Source organism: Mus caroli, chromosome 5 (genome assembly GCF_900094665.2).
Source record: "Mus caroli chromosome 5, CAROLI_EIJ_v1.1, whole genome shotgun sequence".
Classification (NCBI taxonomy): Eukaryota; Metazoa; Chordata; class Mammalia; order Rodentia; family Muridae; genus Mus; species Mus caroli.
In genome coordinates, this window is record NC_034574.1 from 100,915,159 (window position 1) to 100,925,992 (window position 10,834).

Sequence of the window (10,834 nt, forward strand, 5' to 3'; positions counted from 1 at the left end):
AACTAACAATGCCGACAGCAAGAGACTTCTTCGGAAGGTTCAGAAAGTCTTCCTTCTGCTGTTTCCAGATTTACTTTGGTTTACAGTATTTTGGCTTTTTGAGACAGGGTCCTTTGTGACCGGGGTTGACCTTGAAATGATTATGGGGTGGAGCATGGCTTTGAGTCCCTTCTGCTTCTGCCTCCTTGTGCTGGGATGAGAGCTGTGAATATTACACCTGCTGCTTCTCCACTTAGACGTCTGAAATCCCACCCCACAGCAGGCTGATCTTCCCCTGGTTTCTTCCACTGAGACTGTTGAGCAAACACTACAGGTCGCCTTTGAATTTCTCCTACTGAGTCTGCTGACTAGTCCTGATCATCACTGCTCAGTGAACCTCGGCTGTTTTCTGTGGACTTCCCACACCATGACTTCCCTAACCCTGCTTTCTCTCCAGTCTCCCTCCTCTTTCTTCTCCCCTTCCTACCCTTCCTCACCTTCTTTCTTTTCCTCCCTTCTGGTGTTGCCCATGAAGCCCAGGGCTTTGCATATGCTAGGTAAGGCACACATCTGCAAGGGGTTTCTTCAAGTCCGTTTATTTTATTCAGCAAATCATTTCTCATGCTACTTATCAGCTTCAGTGGAACTGAAGGAACCATACAGTCATGGACAACACTGAGAAAGCACCTGCATTGTCTGTGGCTTGGACATTGTTCACCTTGGTGATCGCTCAAGTTCAAGTGCTAGGAAGAGGTACAGGGATAGTGGTATGGCTCCGGAACAACACATGACTTGCAGAAATGGGCCAGGCAAATGGCTCATCAGGTAAAAGCACCTGAGCCAAGCGAGCTCAATCCCTGGAACCCACACGGTAGGAGGAGAGCAAGTCAGCTACTCTGACTCCCACACATGCACTATGGTACAAGCATGTCCCCACAGGTACACACACACACACACACACACAATGTAATTACAAAATCAAAAATACAAGCAAACAAACCCCAGATGTGGAGGTGCATGGCAGTAACTGGAGGACTTGAGAGGCAGAAGTAAAACAATCCATTTAAGAGCTAGCCTTGGGGGCTGGTGAGATGGCTCAGTGGGTAAGAGCACCCGACTGTTCTTCCGAAGGTCCAGAGTTCAAATCCCAGCAACCACATGGTGGCTCACAACCATCCGTAACGTGATCTGGCGCCCTCTTCTGGAGTGTCTGAAGACAGCTACAGTGTACTTACATATAATAAATAAATAAATCTTAAAAAAGTAGCCTTGGCTATCTGAGACTCTGTTTTGGGGGATGAGCCTGAGAGGACAAGACATGTCAAAAAATGAGCTGATGCTATTTTCCCTTTTGAACCTTATCCCTCTTGATTCCAGAGGTAATCACTGTTTCAAACGTATGAGCATCAGTTTATCTTATTTTGTATATGTGTGTGTGTGTGTGTGTAGAAATAAAATATATCCTTATATCCAAAGCTGATCTTAGATTGTGGAGGGACTGTTGTAGGATTTACACACCTTGATGCTGATGTCTGAACTACAATTTAAACCAGGCTCAGAGCCCCACCCAAAGTATATGTATATAGCATTTTTTTTTCTGTAAGAAAATTGCTTCTGTCCCATAAAATGAAATGACATATCTCATGCTTCCATAAAGAACATCATGATTTCCTCCATCTCACTCTGGATGAGTGTGCAGACCACTGAGAAGCCTTCACTCTTCCCTAGAGCACAGATGGTGCTCTGGGTTCAGGGCTTGATAAGCAACCAACTCCTTGCCTTTGTGGTACATAGACAGAGACAGGTAGGTATCAGCTAAGGATAAGTGGGACAAAGCAAATTAATCAGGCATGACATCTGAGATGACTGTGTCTGAGTGTGTGAGGGTGAAGGAATCTTTAATATGAACACAATGAATATTGTGAATCCATCAGAGAAGTTGGAAAAGATCCGAATATAGAGCAAACTCGAGTACCAGTGATTTTTATTATTATTGTCATTGAATAAAATAAATAAGCTGGGTGTGGTGGCACACGCCTTTAATCCCAGCACTCGGGAGGCAGAGGCAGGCGGATTTCTGAGTTCAAGGCCAGCCTGGTCTACAGAGTGAGTTCCAGGACAGCCAGAGCTACACAGAGAAACCCTGTCTCAAAAAACCAAAATAAATAAATAAATAGGAAAGGAGCATGGCTGCTGCTAGGTATGGTGGAGGGCCATGTGTGGAGAGGAGGAGGGGAAAGTTGGGGGGCAGCAGGACAACTGTGTGCAGGAGCCAGGAGGGGCAGGTACCTAGACCTTGATATGCTAATAGGCACCACAGGCTAAAAGACAGGCCTGAGGAGGCATATGATACCTTCTAGCAAGTAGAACTATCTTCTTAACTCCCTGAAGGAATGATGGATTTTGCTACATACCTGACTCTGGGAAAAGGAATTTCTTGAGATCTTACAGATGGCAGGTGCCATTTAACTAGCCTCAGGCTAATATTAACTTAATCTTCCTGCCTCAGATTCGTGAGAATTAATAGCTGGGGTTATGAGCCTATGCCACAAGGCCTTGCATAACGTGATATTTGATGTGATAGCCCTCATTAGGGCTTCTGGAGGAGGAAATGCTATCAGAATAGGTACATTGCCTTCCCAGCTGTTTGAACATTAACAGGATAAGATGTCTCTGAGAAATGCAGCTGATTAAGGACATGGTTTGTGATGCTATCAGGGACATTAATCATAATGACTCTGGGGAGGAGAAGGAGGGTGGATTGGGCTAAACTTTCTAGGGCCTGGAACTAGAGACTGAGTTTGGTTCCCAGAACACAAATCAGGTAATTCCCCAGCTCCAGGGCACCCAACGCCCTCTTTTTAGTTTTATGGGGCACCCACAGAAGTGCCATACACTCAAACACATGCATATATACATATATACATATACACATCAAAAATTTTTTTTAAAAAAGGATATTTTAAAAAAAATTTTCCAAGACAAGATTGCTGTAGAAAGAACCTCTTATGAGCATCACCGGTCAATACAAAAGCCTATGGCCGAGGAGCCGAGGCAGGAAATGGGTGGGGCGCTGGCAGGAAGAGAGAGAATTCTGGGAAACTGTCAGAGGTGGGAGATGGAGGTAAACCAGAAGGAAGATGAACTCGGTTATTGTATGTAAGAGAAAGATCCTTTCATTGGACTAAAAGGGGGAAATGTAGAGAGACTTTCTCTTAAGCATCACCTACCAATAAAAAAGGTTATGACCAACGAGCTGAGGCAGGAAATGGAAGGTGGAACATCTAGCAGGGATAGAGAATTCTGGGAAATGGTCAGACCCACTGGAGGTTCGCAAGTTGAACCGCTGAGGAGACTGACCTAAACCAGCGCTGAGAAGACAACTGACCTAAACCAGCAGGTAGCAGCACTCAGGATAGAATAAAGGGGAGATTCGCTCCCAGGAACTCACAAAGAGAGGAAACCAGCCACGTAGCAGAACCCAGGATAGAATAAGAGGAATAACTTAAAAGCAAGCAAGTCAGAGGGTAGGCATGATGTTTCTGTACACTGTGTAAAGTTTTCCCTTGTGTTATTCAAATGCCAATTGCTCTGCCCTCATATTTTGTTTCAATCCATGTCGTTGCAATGCTTATACAAAGAATCTCCTGTCTCAAGTTTGGGCAAACAGTTCTTACCATTTATTCTTTGCCTTGTCAATCAAGGCTGAATACCCAATGACTGGGCAGAATAGAGAATACGGTAGGACATTTGCCAGCAGAGGGAGAGGGGAGAGGGGAGAGAGGGAGATTCAGGCAAGCTGGCAGGATGAAGGAATTGGAGCCAAGAAGAAGGGACTGGAAGAGCCAGATCAGTACTAATATGCAGGTCCTATGAGATGCCACTGGGAGGTCGCAGTTAGCACAGAAAGTAAAGGTAGATAGACCATTTAATTGCTCAGCTATTGAGGTACATGCCTGACTTTGGAAAAGGAATTTCTTAGGACCTTACAAATGGCAGGTACCATTTAGCTAACCCCAGGCTAATAGTAACTGTTAATAAACTTTTAAATAAAACTTGGTTTCTCTGTGCAGTTACTGGGGACTAGCATAAGGTAAGGAAATACAGCTGATGAATTAATTCACTGATTACATTTATATTAAGAACAATTCATGGGGCTGGTGAGATGGCTTAGTGCTTAAGAACACTGACTGCTCTTCCAGAGGTCCTGAGTTCAATTCCCAGCGACCACATGGTGGCTCACAACCATGTGTAGTGGGATCCGATGCCCTCTTCTGGTGTGTCTGAAGACAGCTACAGTGTACTCATATAAATAAATACATACATCTTTTTTTTTAAAAAAAAAAAAGAATTCATTTATATGAGAGAACAAGCCAAAGCTTATGGCCTGGGCATTTATTGATAATTAGTTTCAGTCATGATTCCGGGAGCAGGGGCTGGGAAGGAAAAGCTTGGGGTTTATTTTTTTCAGATTTGTCTGGGTAGCCCTGACTGACTTGGGAACTACCTCTGTAGATCAGTCTGGACTTTAACTCAGAGACATCTGCCTGTCTCTGTCTCCCATCTAAAGGCAGGCAACACCACTGCCCTTTGAAAATCTTTTCTTAAAAAGATTTCCAGAGCTAGATGTGAGCGCCCGACTTGACTGCAGAAGGGAAAAGACCTGGAGCCCAGAACTGGTGCTGCTTATATAGGCCTAGGAGAGGCGTGTCTCACACCCGATTGATTATGCATTCTACCTCATTTGCATGTCTCACATCTGATTGGTTATACTCTCAGTATCATACCTCATTTACATGTCTCTCATCCGATTGGTTATACTCTCAGTACCTCACAGAACCTCATTATCATGCCCGGGCCAGGCAGTGACTTGGCAAAAAACTTTACTTGCATATGTACACATTGGTTGTTTACCCAGCCTTATGCGTGGTGGCCAGCGGTAGCCAGCGCCACCTTGTAATGGCATATGTGGCTTCCCACAACTAGAAAACAACTACAGGTTTTGGGAGTTGCATTTGATTCACTTAGATCCTTCTCAAGACTTCTGCCTCTCCCCACCCACAAGTCTCTTACACTAAGGGCATGGCCAATCACTCGGGCTGTTCTGGTAGATACCTCACAGATGTAGTCCCAGGACCCCTTTCTCTTCAGGGAAAGACTACCTTTTCTTCTGGAGTATGTTTTTCCTGCTACAAACTCTGCTCTTTGGTCACACTTCATGACTGCTGGAACCATGAGACAAGCAGGCCAATCTGACCCCAGCACAGGACAGACCTGTCAAGGCAAGGTCTAACCACAAGCTCAGCGTTTATCCCCAGGTTTTTTGGTTTTTTGTTTTTTTTTTTACTTTGGAATGTAGGAAGAAAAACCATTCCTCTAAGGAGGCAAAGCTGCAAGCCCCAAGGCAGGGGAGTGCTGATAGTGTTCTTGGCAATCCCGACTTGCAGTGAAGCTACCTGAAAGAATAAACTGAATAAGCAGAAAGATTCTAAGGATAGGGAGGCTAACTAGCCCTCTGGGTTCCAGATCTCTTCAGATTCCTATGTAGCTCTCCTGTAATTCCAAGAAACTGCTAAACCCCCACCTCTGCCTAGTCTAATTGCATTTCTGTCCTGAGAAAAGTGTCCCAGTGCAATGCCTTCCTCTACATTGACTCAAGTTCTAAAATTAAAACCCCATCTCCCTTCCCTCGCTAAATAAAATTCCTCTCTAAAGTCCTAAGAGAAACTAATCCAGCTAACTGCCTGGACTTAGTTCCCTCTGAGAAGATAACAGTTTCTCTCTGCAGATAATGGGAGGCAAGCACTTGCAGAGACAGGGAGCAGATACCTCCAGAATCCTGCTGTGAGCTCGAACTGTTCCGAACAAAAAGTTATACAAAAAAAGAACAGCAAGGGAGATGGAGAGATGGCTCAGTAGTTAGCACATATTGATCTTGCAGAGGACCAAAATTCAGCTCCCAGTACCTATACCAAATAGTTCACAACTGCCTGTAATGCCAACGCCAGGGGATTCAGAAAATCCAATGTACTCTTCTGGTCTCTGAGGCCACTGTACTCACATGCACAGAGAGTGTATAATTTTAAAAAGTTTTTTAAATTGCCAAAACAAACTCACAAGAAAACAAACAAACAAAAAAAAAACAGAGGCTCAAGCCGGGCATGGTGACGCACGCCTTTGATCCCAGCACTTGGGAGGCAGAGGCAGGCAGATTTCTGAGTTCGAGGCCAGCCTGATCTACAAAGTGAGTTCCAGGAAAACCAGGGCTATACAGAGAAACCCTGTCTCGAAAAAAACAAACAAACAAAAACCCAGAGGCTCTCTGGGGTCTTGGTTTTGTAATTGGTCTATTTATGGCCAAGTGGTTCTGCTCCTGGTTGAATGACAGAGAGATGGATATGGGTTTACATATGGTATTGTTCCTAATAGGTAAGGAGACATCCCAGTGCCTGTGGATGCAGGTTGGTTGTGGTTTGAGTGTGTCTTCCAAGGCTTCATCTGTGGTGATGTTGAGAGATGGTATGTACCTTTAAGAGTTGGAGCCTAGGGCTGGTTGTGATAGCCATATGATCTGCCAATTACCTCAGTACCCAGGAGGTGGAGGTAAAAAGATCAGGGGTTCAAGACTATCCTAAGCAACATAATGAATTCAAAGACCAGCTGAACTATAGCGCACCTGTGTCAAAGCAGGGGCTGGTGCTGTAAAGAGGGCTAAGTGTTAAGAACACTTGCTGCTCTTGTAGAATATTCAGGTTCAATTACCAGTAACCATGTTGACCATCTCCAACCACCCATAACTCTAGCTCCAGAGAATCCAATAATGTCTTTTGGATTTCTTGGGTACCCACATTCATACATACATAGACCTTACACATACATACTAGTTAATTAAAACCAGAAACATAGGCTTGATGGTGTATGCCTTTAATCCCAGCACTCAAGAGGCAGAGGCAGGGAGATCTTTGTGTTCAAGGCCAGCACAGCTAGGGCTACATAGAAAAGCTGTGTCTTGAAAAACAAAAACAAAAAAATACCCCCCAAACAACAACAACAAACCCAAAACATACAAACAACAAAACCCTGTACCACTGCTAATAGAATATTTTTAAAAACACAAGAAAACACGTAGGGTTTGCATTAGAGAACATGCTTGGAAGAAGCCGTCTCTCCTCCTTTAACAATATCTAGGCAAGACAAGATGGCTGGGTTAAGTAAATGCAGAGTTAAATTCTCAGAACTCACAGTAAACTCCTGAAAATTGTCTTCTGGCTTCCACACACATTCAATGGCACGTGCACTCATAAATGTACACTTTGATAGTTAAATAGAAAAATAACTGAGATTGTAGCATAAGGGCAGCTGGGGGACACGGAGTTGAGACTAATGAGATACAGGCTGGTCTGATATAGCATTTTCTCCTGCTTTTCCTTTGCCCATCCCACCCTCCCCACCTGCCGCCATCCCCATATTTGACCGTTAAGAGTATTACACACAACTCAATTTGGCTTTGTGAGTTTTATTATTCATTTATTTGAGACCGGGTCACATGTAAACTTTAAATTCACTCTGTAACCATAGTTTGAACTCCTGATCTTCCTGTACCAACCTTCCAAGTGCTGGGATCGCAGCACACACCACCATGCCCAGCTCCACACTCATGATTGCATTGCTTTGAGGCTTCCTCTTACACGGCTGCCTTCCCTAATGCCCTAAAGTTCTTTGGTCTCATTTGCCTCTATTGTGTTTTTAGATTTATTTCATACATATGAGTGGCTTTTACTTGGTTGTCTTGTATGCGCACTACAGTGTGTTTGGTGCCTGGGGAGATTAAAAGGACGACTTTGGATTTCCTGAAACTACAGATGACTGTGAGCTACCACATGATCCTAGCAATCCAACCTGGATCCTCCGGAAGAGCAGCCCAGTGCTCTTAACTGCAGAGCCAATCCTCCAACCTCTCATTTGCCTTTGGCACCTCACTGTTTAGAAAACCGACATATAACAGAATTGCAGTAATTGTTTTTCTCCTCTCCTTTTCAGAAAGGGTCTGTATTGCCTAAGTTGCCCTTAAAATTGGAAGTAATCTTCCTCCCCTGGCCTTTGGATTTACAAATGGTAGCCACTAAGCTCCATAATAATTATTAAAAATCAAAATCAACGAATGGTCTGAGCTGAGGATTCAGTGGCAGAGTGACTACCATTCAGGAGGCCCTGGATTCAGCCCCAGCACTTCATAGAACAAATGTGTTGGCGACACAAGTCTAGAGAATCCCAGTGCTCAGGAGGCAGAGACAAGGGTGGAGGTAGAGGGGAATCAGAAGTTCAAAGTCACCCTTGGCTATGTGGTAAACCTGAGGCCAGCCTGGAATACATAAAACCAGTTTAAAAAAAAAAAAGACATATGACCTCTGCTAATGCCACCTGCTATACCTTCCCTTGAATGATGTTACCATTTTCTCCCTTGTATTGGGATTTTTGTGACTGCGTCCTCACTGGAATGAAAGCCCTCCAAACACCAGGCATAGCACTTTGTTTATAACCAGCATGAAAGTAATATTTGTAATCTAACTGATAAGAAATCAATACAGATATGATCATGCAGATGCCAGAATATAAGCAGGCCTTCATTTCCACAGAACTGTCATTCCAGCGCTGACAGGGATATTGAGGCTGAAGCTTGCTGAGGTATCTGAAGGGGTTTAGTAACCACGGGCCTTTCCTCCAGCTAATGGTAATTTTTGTTTTCACTGTAAGAAAACTGATGCCTAGGAACCAAAAAGTGACTCTGTTCAAACAGCAGGTCAGTTGCAGAATCAAGACTAGGTCTGCCCTCTCAGGACCCTGCTTGCCTTATCTTCTGCATAAGCCACAGACTTGGAAAAGTGGGGGTGATTCCCATATCAGGAGGAAAAGAGGAAGGGGAAAGAGAGGCTATGCGTCAGTGACCCCTCACACTTTCAGACTGAGAGGTTCTTGTTCAGACTGAGACTCAAGTTTGTTGGCCTATGAACACATCACAGCTTCCGGAGACTTAGGTAGGACACAACTATCTTCATCACGGGCAAGAAACTCTAGTAGATAAGCTATCTCATATTCACTGGGCAATTCTAAGGCACCAGACTAGTCATAAAGTCTACTTAATGATGTTGAACATGAAAGTCCAGATTGTGTATTTCCAAGCAACAATCCAGGCTAGCTAAATGGTCCATTTTTTTACATCTGGCCTGAACTCTCAAGTGTGTGAAGGTGGTGTTCCCAGTTTAAAGCTACAGCTACAACAGACTTTCTTCACCTGAGCATATTAAGACCAGATAGTTATGAGGGCCTCTTGGTGCATGCTGGGAATTTTAGCAGCATCCTTGGCCTCTACCCACTAGATTCCCACAGCAACACTCTGAGTCCAACTACTTGGAACAACTAAAATTCTCTCCAGAGCTGAGGAGATGGGTCTGTGGGTAAGAACATTTGCTGTGCAAGCAAAAAGACTATTGGGTCACAAAGTGTCCCCCACCCCCCAATGGCAGTGCTGACGGCAATGTTTTAAGATAATGACTCTACCCACACCTGGGCTGGGTTTTGCTGGGAAATAGAAATGTTAAGTGTTTCTCAGAAGCCTTTAAAGACTGATAAACACTCCTGACTGCAGCTGTCAGCACATTGTCTTTCTGGAAAAGTCCCCATGCTAACCACCTGGCAGTTCCAGGCTCTGTCATATGTCCATGTAAAACCCCATAGTTTATACAGCTGGGCACTATCTGAGATAGCTTCAGAGATGGCTTCACTCTGAGGCAGACAAGCAGGTTTTTGTTTGGTGCAGTCCTGGCTGATCTAAACTCAACTCTGTAGACCAGAGTGACCAAGAACTTGAATAGCTGCCTGCCTTCACCTGCGGAGTGCTGGGATTAAAGGCATGTGCCACCACACCTGGCTAGCTAGTTGAATCTTGATGGCTACCAGCCTGGCTCTTGTTTCTATGAGACCTTCTGTCTACAGGAAGTAAGTCGGAAAGTGATAGAACAGGGTACCTGAAATCCTCTGTTGCTCAACATTTCTTGTTTAGTTTTAAGTATATGTGTGTGTGTGTACATATATATACATGTACACATATCTCACCCCACAATAGCATTTGTAAAACCTTGGGATCCGCGACCAGGAACTGGATGGGAAAAGCAGACAGCTTGTCTCTTCAATCAGCCCCTCCCCTACACTATCAGCAGTGGCAGCTGCCAGCCAAGAGACTGCTGGAGTACCACCCACAGCTTTACATACACATCTCCTCCTGAAAGGCAAACTGTGCTGAGCCCGGTGCAGCAGAGACAGTCGTAGGTGCTCGTGAGAGCTGCACTAGTCTCACTAGAGTAGACTGAAGCTGCCACATCCTTCCCCTTGTGCAGATCCAGCTCTGGAGTCATCTGCAGATGACGAAATTCACTTGTTATTTAGGACATGGGGCAACCTGTCGTTGTGTTGCAATGCTTACTGACTGGTTCATTTTCCAACCACCTTCCTCTTCTCACCTAAATTACCTACTGGGTCTTCCAGGTCCTAGACACCAACTCATCACACTCCAAGCAGATCTCCATAGTCTGTGACTTTCCATGGCAGTTTGCTTACACCTTTGGGTGCACAAGGTTCTTAGCAGGCTACAAGGGCAGAACCACATTTCACTCATGTGCCGTAGCCTAATGACTAGGTCTGTTCACTGGGGAGAAGGATAATTTCCTCTTTGCCCTTGCATTTTCAATTATTAAAATATTGCAGAGCCGGGCGTGGTGGCGCACGCCTTTAATCCCAGCACTCGGGAGGCAGAGGCAGGTGGATTTCTGAGATCGAGGCCAGCCTGGTCTACAAAGTG